Source organism: Coptis chinensis, chromosome 2, assembly GCF_015680905.1.
Source record: "Coptis chinensis isolate HL-2020 chromosome 2, ASM1568090v1, whole genome shotgun sequence".
In the NCBI taxonomy this organism is placed as follows: domain Eukaryota; kingdom Viridiplantae; phylum Streptophyta; class Magnoliopsida; order Ranunculales; family Ranunculaceae; genus Coptis; species Coptis chinensis.
The window spans coordinates 73,868,175-73,887,112 of NC_141457.1; the positions used below are offsets into that span (position 1 = coordinate 73,868,175).

General features: G+C 34.0%; 1 long non-coding RNA gene across 1 annotated transcript; it reads right to left on the reverse strand.

Annotated features, from left to right (window-relative positions):
- Positions 1–15,479: 15,479 nt before the first annotated feature.
- On the reverse strand, positions 15,480–18,687 carry LOC147517742 (uncharacterized). Its single transcript, XR_015213939.1, has 4 exons — positions 18,405–18,687; positions 18,109–18,248; positions 16,976–17,057; positions 15,480–16,101 (listed from the first exon to the last, which is right to left on the reverse strand). It is a non-coding gene; the product is annotated as an uncharacterized LOC147517742 (long non-coding RNA).
- Between the last annotated feature and the right edge of the window lie 251 nt (positions 18,688–18,938).

Below are 18,938 nucleotides of genomic sequence, written 5' to 3' on the forward strand. Positions count from 1 at the left end.
GACCTCAAGCAGAACGTTTCGAGTGATGACACCATCCCTTATCCAGATGTAATCATCACCAGAGCCATACCTGTACTTCTAATCACCGTGATATATGAACTACTGCATCCACTCCCAATCATCACCCAATTCCTACTAAAACCAACCTAACACTCATTCTCAATTTCCACCCAACATATGTACATGTCAGTGCACGTGTCTTGTGGATCTACACCTCCCTATGTCTATAAATACCACCTACATGAACTACATGAGACCTGATTCTTCTCTCTCCCCAGAATCAAGAGAAGATACGTAGGCAGTTCGCTCAACAACGAACTCGGTCTAAACCAATTCCCAAATCCTTTCCCCTCCATCTCCTTATTTGTAAGGGACAAATAAAACACACCTTTACATAAGGCTAAAATTCCTTCGGAAGCATTTTGCTAACAAGGTTCATGATAAGCCCATACATAACGTTGCTGGGAAGGTGGTGGAGAAGGCCTCGAGTTTGCAGGAAGTCCAACGAGCTGTCAAGTTTATTTTTTCTTTGGATGTTCCATTTTTATCCTATTTTTCTTTGGATGTGCCATTTTTATTGACAAGTCTGGGACTGGAGTGCCTCTATGTTATCTGAGGCCGTTGTTGAAATTCAGTGAGATAGGAGAGTATGTATGGGGTGCAACAATTTTGGCATTTTTGTATAGAGGTCTTGGGGCTACCACATGTGCAAAGGTGAAAGTGGTTACAAGCTATATGACTCTTCTACAAGTAAAACTTTAGTATTTTAGAGATTATTTTTAATGTTAATTTTAATACTCTATCAATATGTTAACTATTTGTGTGTATATATATATATCTAAACGTGGATCTATGAGTACTTCCCAGTATTCAGACCAATCCTAAACATGGACTATAGCTTGTCTGAGGCGCGTGCTCATAGACACACAATAGTCGCTCTGTACTATGATGATATTGTAGGAACCGTTATTCAGAATGCAAATATTTCTACAAACCGCGAGAACCCACGCGCAGCAGAATCAATGGGTTCTCACGATTTGGATAGAGAACATACCTTTTAGAATTGGCTAAAATGTAATCTCTGAGAATCAAAGCTTTATCAAATCTGAAATCAACCCCTTGATCTTCTGTTGTATTCCTTTAGAACAGATTGGACGTTGTATGGGCAACGATCTACCAATCCCCTTCTTTCTCACAAAGCTAGATCCAATTTTGGATCTATCTTTCCTTGCCTCTTTTCTAATCCAGTGAATAGTGAATAGGTTAATTTCGGCCAGAGAGAAAGAGTATTCTATTTATAGGCTACAACAGGGACCATGAGGAGAAATTAGGGTTGGGCCTCCTGACGGGCTTGGGCTTCCCATGTTTGCCCCGAACACACGGCCCAAGTCCGTCAACAAATGACTTATTCCACTAAAGGCCATTGTTACACTACCGCCCTAATCCCAAATTACGTGTCAGCATTTATAGGCTCCATATTATATGCTCGTTGATCTCCCCGTGTTTAAGTTATCGAATGTCCATTGATTAAGTCAAGTTACTGACAACTACATTAATCAACTTCTTATGTCCTTGAGTAGTACCACTCAACCTCATTGTCATGTCGGAATAAATCCACCTGCAGGGTTTACATAATAATCTTTTTGAGCTCCTCAAGGGGACATCATCAACCCGACTTCTTGCGGGACACGGATTCCTTCTATAATCAACAACACACCTTACATACAATGTCATTACCCAATCCATCGAGTTTGTTGATTCACAAATGAATCTCACTCATTGATGATTTAAAGCAATGTACAATGCATGTAAGTGCCCGTTATTATATCCGGATTAGGAAGACAAGCATCCATAATAACAGAGGCGTTTGTTCTCTTATATAGTCAGTATAAAGAGAAACAACCTCACTTGGTCCTGTTCAATACACACAAAGTGTACTAGTGTAATCCTATAGTCAAGATAGACTAATACCAGATTATACTACAACCGTACTAATGGTTTGTCCAAATCCATCTAGGTTGTGAACGATTACTTATACTTTATAAGGTCTCGATGATATGATCTTACATTGTGTCCACACCATATCATCTACAACATAAAGTATTAGACACATGCATATAACTAATAACATATATAATATGCATAACATTTGCCCATATGATTCTCATTTAAAATATAAAGAATTAGAGTTAATACAAAAGTAATGCTTTTACTATATAACCCTATCAGATACAAAGCATGCATTGCAGTATTATCGAGCGATACTTGATGATATGAATTGTTTCAATATAAGTATTTAAGTTTGTTTATATATATATATATTTCTTAGTAATTGATCATTGGAGTTGTTAATGACACATTTGATTTTGTTTCAGGTTGATTGACATCCCTACAATAATGTCAGAGCTACAAGCCCGATTGATGACATTGCATTTTTTGAGGGATTGATATATTTTTTCAATATTGTCGAGCTTTACGCTGTCTCAAGTGTTGTGCGTCAGTTGGGTCATGTGCAACTTATACCCGCAGCTCCTCCAACACCAAATTAGACGACAAGAACTGTAGCAGGACGTGGGTATAAGGTGAGATGGACCAATATTGGCCGAACTTACTGGGAGTCATGGCAGAATCACGTGATCCAACCCTACAATCGAGAACCTATCTCGTCTTATCCATAGGAGTGTCATCCAAACTACATGATTTGGTATACGAGGAATTCTCACATTTGATTGGTAAACCCTGAGCATCTTCTTATTCATTTCTTCCTAGAGACACTTCCCAACTGTACACCGATTATGAGTATTGTGATTTTTAATTGAGTTTATCTAATTGTGATTTTTTACATTCAATTAGTAACTTATCTTGATTTCCCTTTTTTCGAAAGAACGACGTCATCGATGAAACAAGTCGCATGCTAGAGAGAGGTCTGCAATTGGCTGAGAATAATATTCCAGAGGAAGCAAAGTCCTTCTTTGAACAGGCGTACAACTTGACTATGTGAAAGTACAATGGTGGGCGTTATAGTTCATGATTTGTTTCAGTTTAGGATTTGTAATTTTGTTAACTTTGTAATTTATAACTTTGGAAGGAATGGATGGATTAAATGAATGAATTTTGATTTTGGAATGAATGGATGTTAAGTGGAATTTGTTGTTATTTGAGTTTACAATGAATGAATTTTGGAATGAATGGATGTTTGTGTGGTTGTATGGATATGAAAGTGCTGTAAAAACAAAATAAAATTCTAAATTTTTTTTTGTCCAAACGACCCAGCTATGTCATCCCTTTTAATGCTCAAACGACCTAGCCACATCGTTCCTTTGAATTCCCAATTGACTAGCTCAGACCGTTTCAGGAAAAAATGGAGAACTCTTCTGAAACGACCAGCTCAGACTGTTTGGTTCAAAGGTCAAACGACCAGTTCAGATCATTTGGTTCAAAGGTTAAACGACCAGCTCAGATCGTTTCATGAAAAAATAGAGAACTCTTCTCAAACGACCAGCTCAGACCGTTTGGTTCAAAAGTCAAACGACCAGTTTAGATCGTTTGGTTCAAAGGTCAAACGACTTTACCATGTCGTTTGGGGTAAAATTAAGTAAAATCAAATAAAATAAAATAAAATTACACTTATTCCAAATTACATCAAAATATCATATTGACAACATTGTACAACTTAGTCGATCACTCGATTGCCGTCTGAATCAACTTAGTCGATCACTCGATTTCCAAATCAAATCAAATAAAAGCCCAAACATTATTTCCAAATAACATAAAAAATAAAATAAAATTACACTTGTTCCAAATTACATCAAAATAACATGTCAAAATAAATTTACAAATTACATCAAAATATCATATCGATAACATACGAACAACTTAGTTGATAACATGTACTGTTGGGTCTTCAATGGGCTCGTCTTCCCATATTAGATTGGGAATGTTTAATGCCATAAATTGCAATTGCCTTGCTGTGAATGCCAAATTACAATTTTCAGCAATATCATATCGAGCTCTAAGCCATTGGCGGAATTACTAGAGGAACCAGACAATCTTCAACAAGTTCAACATTGACAAAATGATTTCTACCAACATGTGCGCTACCCAACACTTTTTTCACTCTCTCAGGATTTTCTTGGGTTCTTAGCGGTATGATAAGAAAGCACTGACGACTTCCTAAATGTAGGAGGACAACATGAAATCTTGAAACAAATATGTATCCAACAAAGGGCATGCTCGTCCACTTATTTAAGGGTGCGTAACCTTTTTCATATGGGATTGTTTTCTTCACATAAACAACCTCATTTCAAGTGTACAAAGTACAATAAAGGGGGAGGTGGTCAATAAGCTCTTGGTACAAGTCCTTTCTCATCTGTGGCCAATCTTCTTGACTTCTTCCTAACAATGCACAAAGCTCTATGGGTGGTTGTTTTTGGAGGATGCTTCTTTCTTGGTGTGGTGTGGGTGTTTTGGGTTGGAGTTTTTGGCTTTTTTGGTGTAGTGTGGTGTGGGTGTTTTGGGTTGGTGTTTTTGGAGAAGGCTTATTTCTTGGTGTGGTGTGGGTGTTTTGGGTGGTTGTTTTTGGAGGATGCTTCTTTCTTGGTGTGGTGTGGGTGTTTTGGGTTGGAGTTTTTGGAGAAGACTTCTTTCTTTGTGTGGTGTGGGTGTTTTTGGAGAAGGCTTATTTCTTGGTGTGGTATGGGTGTTTTGGGTGGGCATCGTGTTTTGTTGTGACGAGACCCACTCCTCATGGCCACATTGAGAATGTTCAAAAATGAGATGGATCTCGCTTTAAAAAGTTCTCATCTCCAGTTGGAAGTTTCTCTTGCAGCTACATTTCGGTCGACATTTAGTTTTTGCTTTCTCACGAGGCGGTACTAGCCATGTACTTTCTGGTATGGCAATCTCCATAAGCTTCCTAATTATAACCCTATGCTCTTTTTCAGAAACCATTGCAAACCTTTTCATGAACAAGTCGATCAAAGGTCTAACATCGGGATCAACACCCACTGACATATTGGGAGAAGCAGACAATATTTTCCAAAAGGGGTCGATAGTAGTCAAAGAGATAGACTGCTCTTGCTCTTCAAACTCAATTAATTCATGAGCACATGGTAGTCCATGGCTCGTGCACAAATAACACCAACACCTGATCTCTCCATTTTTAACACGTTTTATGAGGGTATCTATTTCTTCAAATAGCAAATCCAAACATTTGCATGAGATAAGGCATTCGAGTTCACAAAACAAAGGAATCTGTAGTGGTGCTGAGTTACAATCATACTCCTCTCGAAGGTAGCTCTAATCTCGAACATCTGGATCTAAAGAATCGGGTGGATTAAGCTAAACATACTCAAAAAATTATGACAGTTTGCATTTCCTAGTACACGCTTCACCTGAGCATGAGACCCTTCAACTCTATTGGTCATTGTACTCCCAAAGTGAATGTGTTGGTCAGTCCAACAACATACGAATCGATCCCTGTGAGAAAACCAAGTCTCTCACAAATAACTAACAAAATTGGAGTACTCAACCCTGTAATATTTTCCCAAAGCATCCCATCTACGTTGGATAATAACCTCTATTTTCGATTTGACTACAGTGTTCCATGAGAACTGGGCCTTCTCTACAAGTTCTGTGCTTGGAAAAATATCGTAATATTTTGAAAGGACACATGTAGAGATATGCCATATATACAGATGCTTGTGTGCGTTAGGGAAAATTTTATCACCGGCTCTCATCAGGGCCAAGTCCCTATCAGACACAATCACGGATAGGCTTCTGTCACCAAGCAAGCCACTAAATTGACGTAGGGCCCACTCATAATCGATTGTTGTTTCAGACTGAAACAACACCTGACACACGGTGAAAGACTTCCATGTTGAACTCACCTCAACAAACTGTACAAAAGGCCACTGATACCTGTTAGTTTTGTAGGTAGCGTCTAACATGAAAATTGTTGGAATAGTTTGAGCCAACTTAACACCTTCTGGATGGGCTCATAACAACCTCATTATCTCCTCGGTATTTTCATCCTCTCTCAACTCCTTAAAATAATGTTCTTTTGCTAACAACTCACGCAATCTCTGCAATTGTGTGAGACCATTGATGTCCAATCTCCTCACCTTCTGCCTTGCAGTGTAGACTTGGGATATACTAGATATGTTTTTATGATACCTATTCTTGATGGAATCCAAAATTTGTTTAGGCTTTATTTCATACTTACTCATCTCTGACAAGTACTCGAACTCTGGAACGGTCAGACGAGTAGCAAATGCATGTCCTTCAAAGGTCTTCGCCAAAACATGGTTGTAAATACCATTTCTAACTTCTATTTTCCAACTATCGACAATGCCGCGTTGGAAAACACCTTTTAACTTAAATGGACATCCCAATTTCTTGGTTCCCAACTTTATCTAATTAGCCCTCATTTGCCTTCCTTATTGTGTGATCGATACACACCCGAGCACTCACAAGCCAAATTCAATCTTACTACTCAGTTTCTCTTAGCATACTCTAACTTTTCAATTACCACAACCACATTAACTTGTTTTTCTCTAGCGGTTGCCCAACCAATTGCCTCGCTACGTGTATGAAAGAGCTAAACACATAAAAAACAACAACTATTATTAATACACTAATAAAATTACATTTAGAAAATAAAAAAAATGAAATCAATGCCTACTCCATCATACCTCTCCCATAGTAAATATTTCTGTTGTATCACTTAAAATCGGTTGACAATCTACGTTATTCGAGTTTGCAGAGGATCGGTTCTCGGATTGCGGCAAATGATCCTACATATAGAATAAAACAAGTCTAAAACAAATTGTGTAATGAGGGATTTCAAAGTCACAAAAAAAAAATATAAACTTCTCACTAAATTTAGTCCAAACGACCCAGCCACATCGGCCAATAGGGTTCCTAAATGACCCAGTCATGTAGTTCAATAGAGTGGCCAAACAACCCAGCCATGTTGGTTGCTAGAGTCCCCAAACGGCCCAGAGGTGTCATTTGGGCTTGGGTTCTAAATGTTGTTGATTCATTCAATCAATCAAGTGTTTTGCATTCATTTTAATCAATGCTCTCTTGTAGATTCATTCATTTATTTAATCAATCAAGTGTTTTGTATTCATTTTAATCAAGTGTTACCTCATTATTTAGATTTGGTTGTCTTTATCGTCGATAATTTCTCGACATCTCATTTGCTCGACTAGTCGCATCTTCTATTTCTTCAACTTCTTCACCTTCACCTTCAACATTTTTTGCCACTACTTCTTCACTTTCTATTAGTTGTTATTCACCTTCAACATTTCTTCTATTTTCTCTTTCTTTAATTTGTTGTTGCACCTCAAGCATTACTTTAAATGCTTTTTCTTCATCTTCGTGTTCCATTTAGAATTTTGATTGGGTTTTGATTGAGTATGAAAATAGTAAGGAGTAAATGAGAAACTTAAGTATTTGATTGAGTATGAAAAAAGGAGTAAGGAGTAAATGAGAAACTTAAGTATTCTATGTAGAGATATTTGAAATTTTGATATATTTTGAATAATTGAGTGAAATATATTTGTAAACCCCAAACTAGTTTATTATTCATAATTGAAAAAATAAAATAAAATAATAAGTTTAGATATAAAACAAATTATTATTTTAGATTTGGATAATTGAGTGAAATATATTTGAAATTAATTTTTTTTATGTCAGTACAAAATTTGTAAACCCTAAACCCCAAACCCCAAACTAGTTTATGATTCATAATTTGAAAAAGAAAATGGAAAATAACAAATTTAGATATAAAACAAATTATTATTTCGAATAATTAAGTGAAATATGTTGGAACGAAATTTGTAAACCATGAACCCCAAACCCCAAACCCCTAAACTAGTTTATGATCTACAATTTGAAAAAGAAAATAAAAAATAACAAGTTTAGATATAAAACAAATTATTATTTCGAATAATTGAGTGAAATATGTTGGTATAAAATTTATAAACCCTAAACCCCAAACCCCAAGCCTCAAACCCCAAACTAGTTTATGATTCACAATTGAAAAAAAAAATTAAAAATAATAAGTTTAGATATAAAACAAATTATTATTTTAGATTTTGGTATGTTTGATTACATGTTTTTACTTGGTTATATAGATATTATGTCATAACAGATAAATAGTGCAGAGTGCAAGTAATTGTGTTGGTGCAACTAATTGTACGTTATTCCTAACCCAATTTTTTAAATCGTGTTTCAATTTTGCTAATTCAATTGGGATGTGTTGATAATTGATCTTTACTAATTCAATTTTACAGATCATTGTTTTCATAAATTATTGTTCAATTATGATTGATTAATGATTTGTATTATAAGAAAAATGTTTGGTGTTTGTGTATAAGAAAATTGTAATTAGTGTTTATGTAATCACTGTATATTGGTTAATCGGACTAATAATTGGTTAATCAGAAATTTCCTTGGTTTAGAACTTCTCAATTATTTTAGTCCAAATGACTCCTCCATGTCGCCCCAAGCGACCCAGCCATACCGCTTGCATGTGATACCAAACGACATGTTCAGACCGTTCCATGGAAAAAACAGAGAGCTCTGTCTCAAACGATATGGCCAAAATGTTTGAGTGTACACTTAAACGACATGCTCAGACCGTTCTATGGAGATTCCAGAGAGCCAATTCTCAAACGACAAGCTAAGATCGCGTGCATGTACACTAGAACGACATGGTGGTATCGTTTGATTGTATACTCAAACGATATGGCGAGACCATTTGAGTGTACACTCAAATGACCTGAGGGTTTTTTTATGGCGAGACCGGTTGAATTGGTTATTGGGGCTGGGCTTTGATGGCAAACTTGTAATATGACAAACTTGTAAAATTTCTTTTTTTTGGGGGTGTTGCCCAATCCAATTTGATGATTAGTTCCCAATTAAACTACCTATTCGAATATACATTATCACTAGTTTTCGAACCCGTCCTACGAACGGGTGCTGTTATATTAAATTATTTTAAAAAATATTAGCAATTATGCATAGCTATGAGATATATATGAAAATTATATTAATCACTCATTCAAATTTCTTGTACCACTCTCAATAAAAAGAAAACACCAAACCTTGATAAAACCTATCGATTTCTTTTAATTGTTAGGTTTAATAATTGAAGTTTGATGAGAATGCTCAATATGACGAAGATGATATTGAAACTACTTGAATAGCAAGACACTCTCAATCATAATAAAAGAATTATGATAAACATAATTTAAAATGCAAAACTATACTTGTCGAGACATTATATTCTCCATACAAATAATAGAACTATGTTTTGAGGTTAGTTCAATGCATTTACATCAAGTTTCCAATTTTTTGTTAATTATTCATTGAGGTTAGTTCAATGTAGTTATTGCATCTAGTTTTTGATTTCTGATTAATTATTCTTTGAGGTTTGTTCAATGCAATTGCATCAAACTTATGATTTTCCGTTAATTATTCTTTGAGGTTAATTCAGTGCAGTTGCATCAAGTTTATGAATTCTCGTTAGTTATTCATTAAGGTTAATTTAGTGCAGTTGCATCCAGTTTTCGATATTTCGTTAATTAGTTTTTGAGATTAGTTCATTGCATTTCCATCCGGGTTCAAATTTCTCGTTAATTAGTTTTTGATATTAGTTCATTGCATTCCCATCCAGGTTCCAATTTCTCGTTAATTACTCTTTCAGATTAGTTCAATATATCTGCATCCAGTTTCTAATTTCCAGTTAATTATTTTTAGAGGTTAGTTCGATGTTCAATGCATTTGCATCTAGTTTCAAATTTATGGTTATTTATGCTTTGAAGTTAGTTTGACCAGTTACATCTGATTTATGATTTCTTGTTAACTATTCTTTGAAGTTATTTCAATGCATTTGTATCAAGTTTCTGATTTCCCGTTAAATATTCCTCAAGATATTGCATCCAATTTCTGATTTACCATTAGTTAATCTCTTATTTTAGTTTAATGCAGTTGCATCCAGTTTTTAATTTTCTGTTACTTATTTTTTGAGGATAGCTCAATGTAGTTGCATCCAATTTTTGATTTCTAGTTAATTGTTCTTTGAGGTTAGTTTAATGCATTTGCATCAAGTTTTTTTATTTCCCGTTAATTATTTTTTGACGTTAGTTCAATGTAGTTGCATCAAATTTATGATTTCACGTTAATTATTCATTGAGATTAATTCAGCGCAGTTGCATCCATTTTTTGATGTTTTGTTAATTAGTATTTGAGATTAGTTTATTGCATTTGCATATTGTTTATGACTTCATGTTAATAACTCTTTGAAGTTAGTTCAATATATCTGCATCAAGGTTTTGATTATTTATACTTTGAGGTTAGTTCGATGCAATTACATCCAGTTTCTGATTTTTCGTTAACTATTCTTTGAGGTTATTTCAATGCATTTGCATCTAATTTCTGATTTCCTGCCAATTATTCTATGAGGTTAGTTCAACGCAATTGCATTCGGTTTTCGATTTTATGTTAATTATTTGTTGAGATTAGTTCAATGCATTTGCATCCAATTTTCGATTTTCCGTTAATTATTATTTGAAGTTTGTTTGATGTATTTGCATACCGTTTCCAATTTCCCGTTAAATATTTTTAAAGGATTTGCATCCAATTTATAATTTCTGGTTAGTTATTCTCTGACGTTAGTTTAATGCAGGTACATCCAGTTTCCAATTTTTAGTTAATTACTTTTTGAGTATGGTTTATTGTATTTACATAAAGTTTTTGATTTCCTATTAATTACTCTTTAAGCTCAGTTTAATGTATTTGAATCCAGTTTCCAATTTTCTTTTAATTATCCAATGTGGTGTGTAATACCAACTTCAAACAAGACATAAAAATAAATTATGTTTCATTTACTACTAGGTATAACCCGTGCCTACGACACGGTTTGTTATAAGGTGTTTGTTATGTTGTTTGTGGCATTAATTTTGGTACACCCTAGTATTTTCAAATGTGTGGCCTATGTGGGATTTGTAGACAATTTATTTTGAAGTAGTATTACACGTTGGATGACATACTTCCTGCAGCTTGGGTTTATTAGGTGGATGCCAATATGGGCTGGTTAATGAACTAAAATTTTGAAATAGTGTACATCTTGGTTTATTTATAAAACCCAATTTGAAGTCATAAATTGAAGGCAATTTTATCTACTATACTCTCACCAATGGATAGCAATTCATATTTAATCTATTTTTTAGGAACAATATAAAGACAATAAGATTAATGTCAATCATTAGTGTGTAACATCATGATAGAAATTGTCCACAACACATTTTGACAACACATTTTATTATTGTCTTACTAATTTATGAAATTCAAAGAGTACGTACTTACTTGATGTTTTCTATACATTATGAATTGTTAAAAGATTCAAATTGGTTTGGTTGGCCAAAACCACAGCAGTTCTGTTGAGCATTCGGGTTCTGTTGAGACATTTTTTTTTTTTTCCATTTGTGACTGTCATCTTTTAATTATATATGAGTCCGTTTATCAAAGAAGAAGAAAAAATGACAATCATCTTTAAGTGAGCTTTGTAAATGTTGTCGTATAGACATTTATAAGTCTGTGTTTTATTTGCAAAAATTTAGTATGCCATATTGGTCTACCAATGACGTCCCATTGCTCATTACTCCCAAACAAATACTTTTGTAGAACTATTATGTGTCTATACCCATGGTTCTTGACATTGTTTTTCTCAGCTTCTAGACAATTGTAAGTTTAAATTGGATCCTACCCAAAAAAATCACATAATCATCCCACAATTATTGAGCTTGCAATGCCTTACAAATTTTTTGATGTTTATACAATGAGACCAATTTTCTACCAATTTCAATATGCCTTCGGCATGCATCCATCATATTAACAACGAATGCTCCTTCGACAATTTAATATTTAGAGTGAGTAGATCAATTAAGAAAAATTCAAAAGAATTAAAATTTTCCCAGATGGCAAAAAGAACCTGAGATAGATGAATTTTTCTCAAATATAATTGTCCATACCTTATTCCCAAAATAATTACAATCCAATTAGAGACATCTCACATTTTAGTACAATCGTTCGAAATTAAAACACAAAAAAATTACAAATATTTTAACAAAATAACAGAACTTTTTCATTGCTCTTCAGCCCATGGATGTAAGGTCTTCAAAACTAAAACCAAAGTAATAAAGTACACATACATTTACGTAGAAAATTAAAATGTTCCATGTAAATTTGTAATGGTGGCAAGAATTCATTATGTTGGAGATTGCGTGACTACTTGACATGAAGACTCCTAAACAATACTGGTTGTTTGCTTACCTAATAGGTGATAAAGCTAAAATACGTGTAAACTGCATTCTCAAATAGTATATGTGGTGTAAAATATCCAATTCGAATATGGATATGAATATATGATATCAGCGTTAAACACAAATTCAACTCACTAAAAAAAACTGAAATTGTGATTCCAAACTTCATTCCAGTTCTAGTCGTTGGATGGGTCAGTGTAGGCAGAGAGGAGATCAACCCTATGGTTTCACGACAAAAGGCCATCCGATAGAGTCTAAAGGAAGTGAACTTGCTATTGTGGAAATCAAGATACAGATCCCCATCAAAATTCCACGACAAAACACATTCACACAATAAAGGGACTCAAAAATGATAACATGGGAGTTGTTAAAACAAAAAACGAAAAAATACGATGAAACTTAACTTTTGAATTATTTATGAGTGGTTATTAGCAAATTTATATATAGTGGTTAAACACATTAGCAAATAAATGCCCTTGTTTCTTTATTTCTCTAGGTGAAATAGCATATTCCCTGGGAGTGAAAAATAGAAATAAAATATAAAAAATGAAGCAAGTTGTTGAAAAGAAGATAAAGTCAGAATTCCCCCTAGCTAATAGACAATAAAGTTCACCGTGTTATATACTACAACACCGGTTATATAACATTGTGGGAATGAACTGGAATTCATGTTGAATTAGAATATCTGATGTACTTGCATTTTACAAAAAAGTTAAGCTCAAACAAATCAATGACTATTAGAATAAATATAAGCGTACCTTTTCCCTCATGCATAATATTATGCAATGCACTTGCAACCTTCGCCTCCTGCAGTCACAACCTTCATAGTAGCTACTAACAATGTTCCTATCTATGAGATATATATATGATTAGAAAGAAAAAGTTTTAACTTTAAAGAAGAAAAAGAAGCAAGACGGAAGAAGCAATAAATTAATAGATAGAAGTAGTACCTCAAACAGGTACAACTGGAAGATGCCACATTCGACTGGGCTCATGTCAACCTTAACTCATACTGAAAGATTAATTCCTAAATATTGCTCATGTTCCACCTACTTGAGAAATTAGAGATCTATAATGAGTATAATGCGTGGGGAGATTGGTGAACACTTGACAGCAAATCAGAGAACCCTAAACCGACGAATATACTTTTGAACTTTTTGTATTAGCCTAATAAATTTTCCTTTCTTAATGGAAAGAGAGCTCTTAGACAAAATTCAATATCGAAGAGCTACTAAAGATTAATACATTTGGCTCTGTTGATTTCTCTGAATTTAAAAAACCAATGAATACCAAGTGGACATCTATGTACATACACTTCCAAAAAAAAAGTATAAACATATTTCTACTATCCAAGAGAAATGTTGACTAAAAGAAACAAATAACAAAAGCTACGTGACATGCATAAGATGGAATAAAATGAGGAGAACATATAAATTGATCTTCCGCAATGTATTTCTTTTCCCCTTGTACATAAGACACTTTTAGCCTTTAGTCTAAGAGCAAATGATCACTGTAATGAATTAGATCGTACAATTAGGGATAAGAATCTATATGTTGTACCAGCCATGAACGTAGCTTTCAACTCAGATACATATATCTGAAATGTAAGCACATATAAGTCATGCACATATTAGGCTCAAACTCAAACCTACAATGGAGATAGATAATGGAATGAATGACATAGTAGTACTCTAGTTGCACAAAGTTCCAGCCCCTTTAACATGGCCTTACGTATCATGCAGTCATGGTTTCCTATCTCGAATTGACAATTGGTCCAAACCATAGTCATCGTTGAAGGTAATGCTTCATCATATATATACCAAAAACTTTATGAGGCATTAACTCAACAGCAAGAAAAAAGATAATACGCTTAACAGCTCACAATACCTAGGGCTAACTCGCATAAACGAAGATTTATAATAGCTTTCACTTTAACCACCTTCATTTCCTTGGTCTATTAACAATGCCAATGGGAAAGAAAACTTTGCTAAGTGGAAATAGAATAATTTTAGCAAGCAAGTGAGGGACTCAAGTCTTGGATCTCGGATTATTAGTTTGGCTCTGCTTGTTGTTTGTATGTTTTTTAGAATTCTCACTTTATGGTGGTGGAAACCCTCTTAGTGCACATATACATTTCTATTTAATGAACTATACCGTTCTTTTTTATTCTGAATTGCACATAGTTGAGCTTTACAAAAGTCTGCAGGTGCAAAAATTTGTAATCGGAGATAGATATTACCTGGGTGGTTGTCTGACACCATTGAAATAAAAAAATAAAAATAAAATAAAAAATGAAATAGTTCATGTGATTGGATTTAAATGGGCTAGGATAGATGGTTAAACTGAAAAAACAAAAACTAAGAGAAAATGCAAAGGTACTAATAGAAAGTAAAGGGGTTTTCCCTTTGAAGTTCCAAACTTTCATGCATATAGTTGGGAGGTGGCTTAGTACTAATTGGAAGTGTCAACATGTCAAAAACCCATTTTTTGGTTCGAATTACATGCACGGATGATAAAATACAATAAAACTACTATATTTACCCGAACATTTTAAGGAAGCACTTGCTCCAAGATGACTCAATGCGAAGTTCTAATTACAAACACTAAAATACTGAAACTGAAACAAAGTGTTAACAAACAAAAAAAAACACCTAAAAGTTAAAGGAACTAAAAGCTAAGAAATTAGCTAGCTAGCAAAGGGTCAATATTCTGATGTGTAGTGTGTTTCTTTAGCTATAACATATTGGTAGAGGCAGGGTCAAGTCATTAACATGTAATTCAGTAAAATGGAAATGAATGAGAAATTTTATAAACATGTTTACTGTAGCATGTGCTTAATAAAAACTCCAAGCTTGATCAGTTCAATTCCCATGAACTCTAACCTATATATGCCTCCCTGCAATGCTTGACATTCACAAAAGAAAAAAAATCTCACTAATAATGTAACAACAAAATCTAGCTACAAAGCAAATTAGGAGAAACCCCGATGAAAAGAAGTACGCGTGATTAATTTTTGGTGTTGGGTTATAGTACGTGCAGTTCAATACGATAAGGGGATCCAAAACAAACCAACAACCAACAACTTATTATTTGAAAAGGTTCATGACGTGGAAGCAAAATTATGATATGTAAGGTATTAACACGGATAAAAAAAAACTTTGTATAACCAATATTTACATTGTCCATATGGCCACTTAATGAAGAATATCAAGAATGATAGTAGGTAAGTTTGAGAACACCTCATGCATCCAAGAAGATCTCTTTGAAATCCCTACACACTTTTATAAAATCCTCATTAGATACCTTTTGGAATTCCCCATTGAACAACTTAGCAAGCACCCCATGGGAAACCCACTACAGCTAACATTCTAGGCCCAAGGTTGTATAGCACCTTGACCAAATTTATATTTATAGACAGTGAAATGAAAGATCCCAATGCTGGTTTGATGAGCAACATTTTCATATATTTCACTATATACTCCACTCTGCACTAAGCATTCCGAACTAATCCCACGTCTCCCATAAGCACGACTCAACAAAAAAATAGGCAAATAATCAATGATAGAACATCAAAACTCTACAGAATTAAAATGGGAAAATAATAAAGGAGCGTACCGCAAAGAGGGCACAATGGACAAAGTGAATCAAATAAATTGTTTGGGTATTAAAGTTACCAAGTTCAGTGACAATCCATTCCCAAGGAATTGCTACAGAATTTGAACCCTCGGATTTAGCATAATTTAGACTTACGCTTAACGTTCAACTTTAGCTGCAAAGTTCAAAAATATAAATAGAGGCTAAGCTAACTATGACACACTCCACGTAATAAAATTACGCAAATAGTAAAAGAAGTATAATAAATATGGAAATGGAAAATTAGAATCATGGTTTGTAATGAAATAACAACATCAAGCAGTATCTCAGACACTTTGCTAATGCCACCATGAGTTCAGAATGGAAGGAAAAAAACTCCTCAAGGATTCTATAAGTTGCATTTTTCAATTCCAAATACATAGTAATATTATGATGAACCTACGGCTGAGGAGACATATTGCTCAATCTGGAGATGACCTCACATAGTATCCTATGGTATATGAACTAAAATGGTCAGAAACATGTTTCTTTTGGCAGGGGTTTAGCTAATATATTGTTGGGGAAATTATTAAAGATATGATTCTTTTAAAGACATCATTCCTTTAATGTAAGCATTCTTACAATGCCCACCACATTTAAAGAAACCAAAAACCTAGCAAATTCTTTATAAAAAGATAGGGGCCTCTATAAGCAAAAGCGACAAAGGTAAATCGAATGAAATCAAATAGAGAATAAATTTAAGAAAGTTCCATTGATGCAAGCCTTGGATCAATGAAGAAAGCTTGGAATGAAGAAAATAAGAAAGTGTATAATTGCAATTAGAAATCATCAAGTTTCGAATAACTGACCTTCCACAATAGTCTTATTGAAATTAACATGCTTTCATCAATCTAAGTATCCGAAACACTATTGATTTTGCTAATTGGCTATTTGAGCCACTAAACGTAGAGACTAATAGCACTTAATGTATACAAAATGTGTTATAATGTCAAATAAACAACTACTTTAATGATAGCAAGAAGAATATATTTTTCAAGATAGAGTTCAACCTTATGGTGTATGTAGTTATGTTTATGACAAAAATGGATGTGTAATTGTTTCTCTGAATTAGACCTATCGCTGAACCAAGACCTGAAAAGGCAAAAAATGAGATGTAAGGCAACTTGCAAGCACAATTGCTACAATGAGCAGATGAAGAGATAAATCCCTTTTGCATTAGAGATAGGAAAACGATATGCTAAATCTAGAATACCACTTGAAGTAGAGACTAAATTCAGTGATCAGTAAGGTTTTTGCATTAAAGAAAAAGAAAGAAACAATTCATCTGTTGTTATGATAATAAAGTTAACACCCTTGATTCCCCTCCTTTCATAGTGAAATCGATGACACTCAACCTGAGTGCAAGAGGGACTTGCCGGTTTGGTGAAGAGAGCGAAGAGTGGGGATTGCACACGGTCGTGGTTTTCATATATTAAGCAAAGAAGATGAAGCGTTTTGGGCATTTTTCGAGGGGATTTAATTAGTGGTTTTAAAGCTCAAACATTATGAAAACCCACTAGTTCATAACAACCCACTCGTTATGAAAAAAAAAACAATATTGGTGGAGGGTAACTACATGTTCATAGCTTGAAAGATCGTTCAATGCTATAGCTCTTACTTAAGGACTTTGATCATCAATGGTACAAAACCCTATAACTTTATGGGGTTTGTTAACACAAAATAACTATTAACTTATTGAGCAATTAAAACTCTGAATTCAATATCGTGAATTCAGACAAATTAGCATAAAAATTTGTACGATGTACCTGGTCAGTTAAACGGAAGTCTACTTACTAATTTACAATTGCAGCAAGCAAGTGATTACAGTAACCAAAACCAAAATTTGAGCTCTTCAATTGCACATACAAAAGAACATTATGAACAACCAATACAATGGTAAATGAACTGAACATGACCTCTCAAAAGAAGCACCCCAAATTAAGACCCATAAATAAATCTATTCTAATTCCACAACAAATATCTTTATAAAACTATCAAATGGAAATACAAACTTGGCGAACCGAAAGCAATCTATTAAAACTTGAAAGAGATCAAACAATTTAGAGAAATGAGCACTAAAAAGGGAAACTATGAAACAAAATGATATACCTAAAAATGCTAAGAATTACAAAAGAGAAACTACCTGATATGCTCGATTTCAAGCTTTTGGGGGAGAGAATGTACGACCGTGCGTGAGAGTATTGCCGAAAACTAAATGCTGGAGATGGAGAGGTTTAGGACTTTTTTGAAAGTGAAAAGTGGATTGAAAGGATGCTTTGAAACCTGCTTTAAACAGTAGAGAAGTATGCTTTAAACATCATTTGTTTACTTCAACACAGTGTTACAAACCACTAAAGCCAGTTGAGAAATTGCAGTCTTAAAATGAAGAGAATTTAGTAAAGGTCGACTTAAAATGGAAATACATGGGAGTATTTTTACCTTTAATTGCAAACTCAAAATGAATTGTCTTCATGTATATAAAAAATGTGCTGGGATTTACAATCGGAAGAGGAACCTTCACAGTAGAATTTGGGAGAGAGAATTTTGCGAGTTGGGGACATGAATTTAGTGTTGCGAGTTTTGCGATTTTTTTTTTATTAATTGCATATTAATGGTATGCAAGACATGAATACATCATTTTAGGAACAATTGGTGGTTCATAGGTTATTGGTACAGTCTCTTAAGCTCTAGAATTTAACAGGTTGAGCTCGAGTATGATCATATTCTTTTGGATGACGTTAATTATTTTCTGTATGCAGTGTTATGACTTTGTACTATAGTGAGGAAACTGTCTTCTCCTTGGCCTAACATAGTATCGTGTTATAATCCGTGTGATTCTTAGGTATAAGGTATTTTCACTGATATTCTTTTGTGAAGAAAGAAGAAATTAAACAAAATTAGTATTTGCAGTGTATTTGAAAGTAGTGAACTGTTGAAATAGTTTGATTGTTAACTTTTAATTGAAAAAAAATC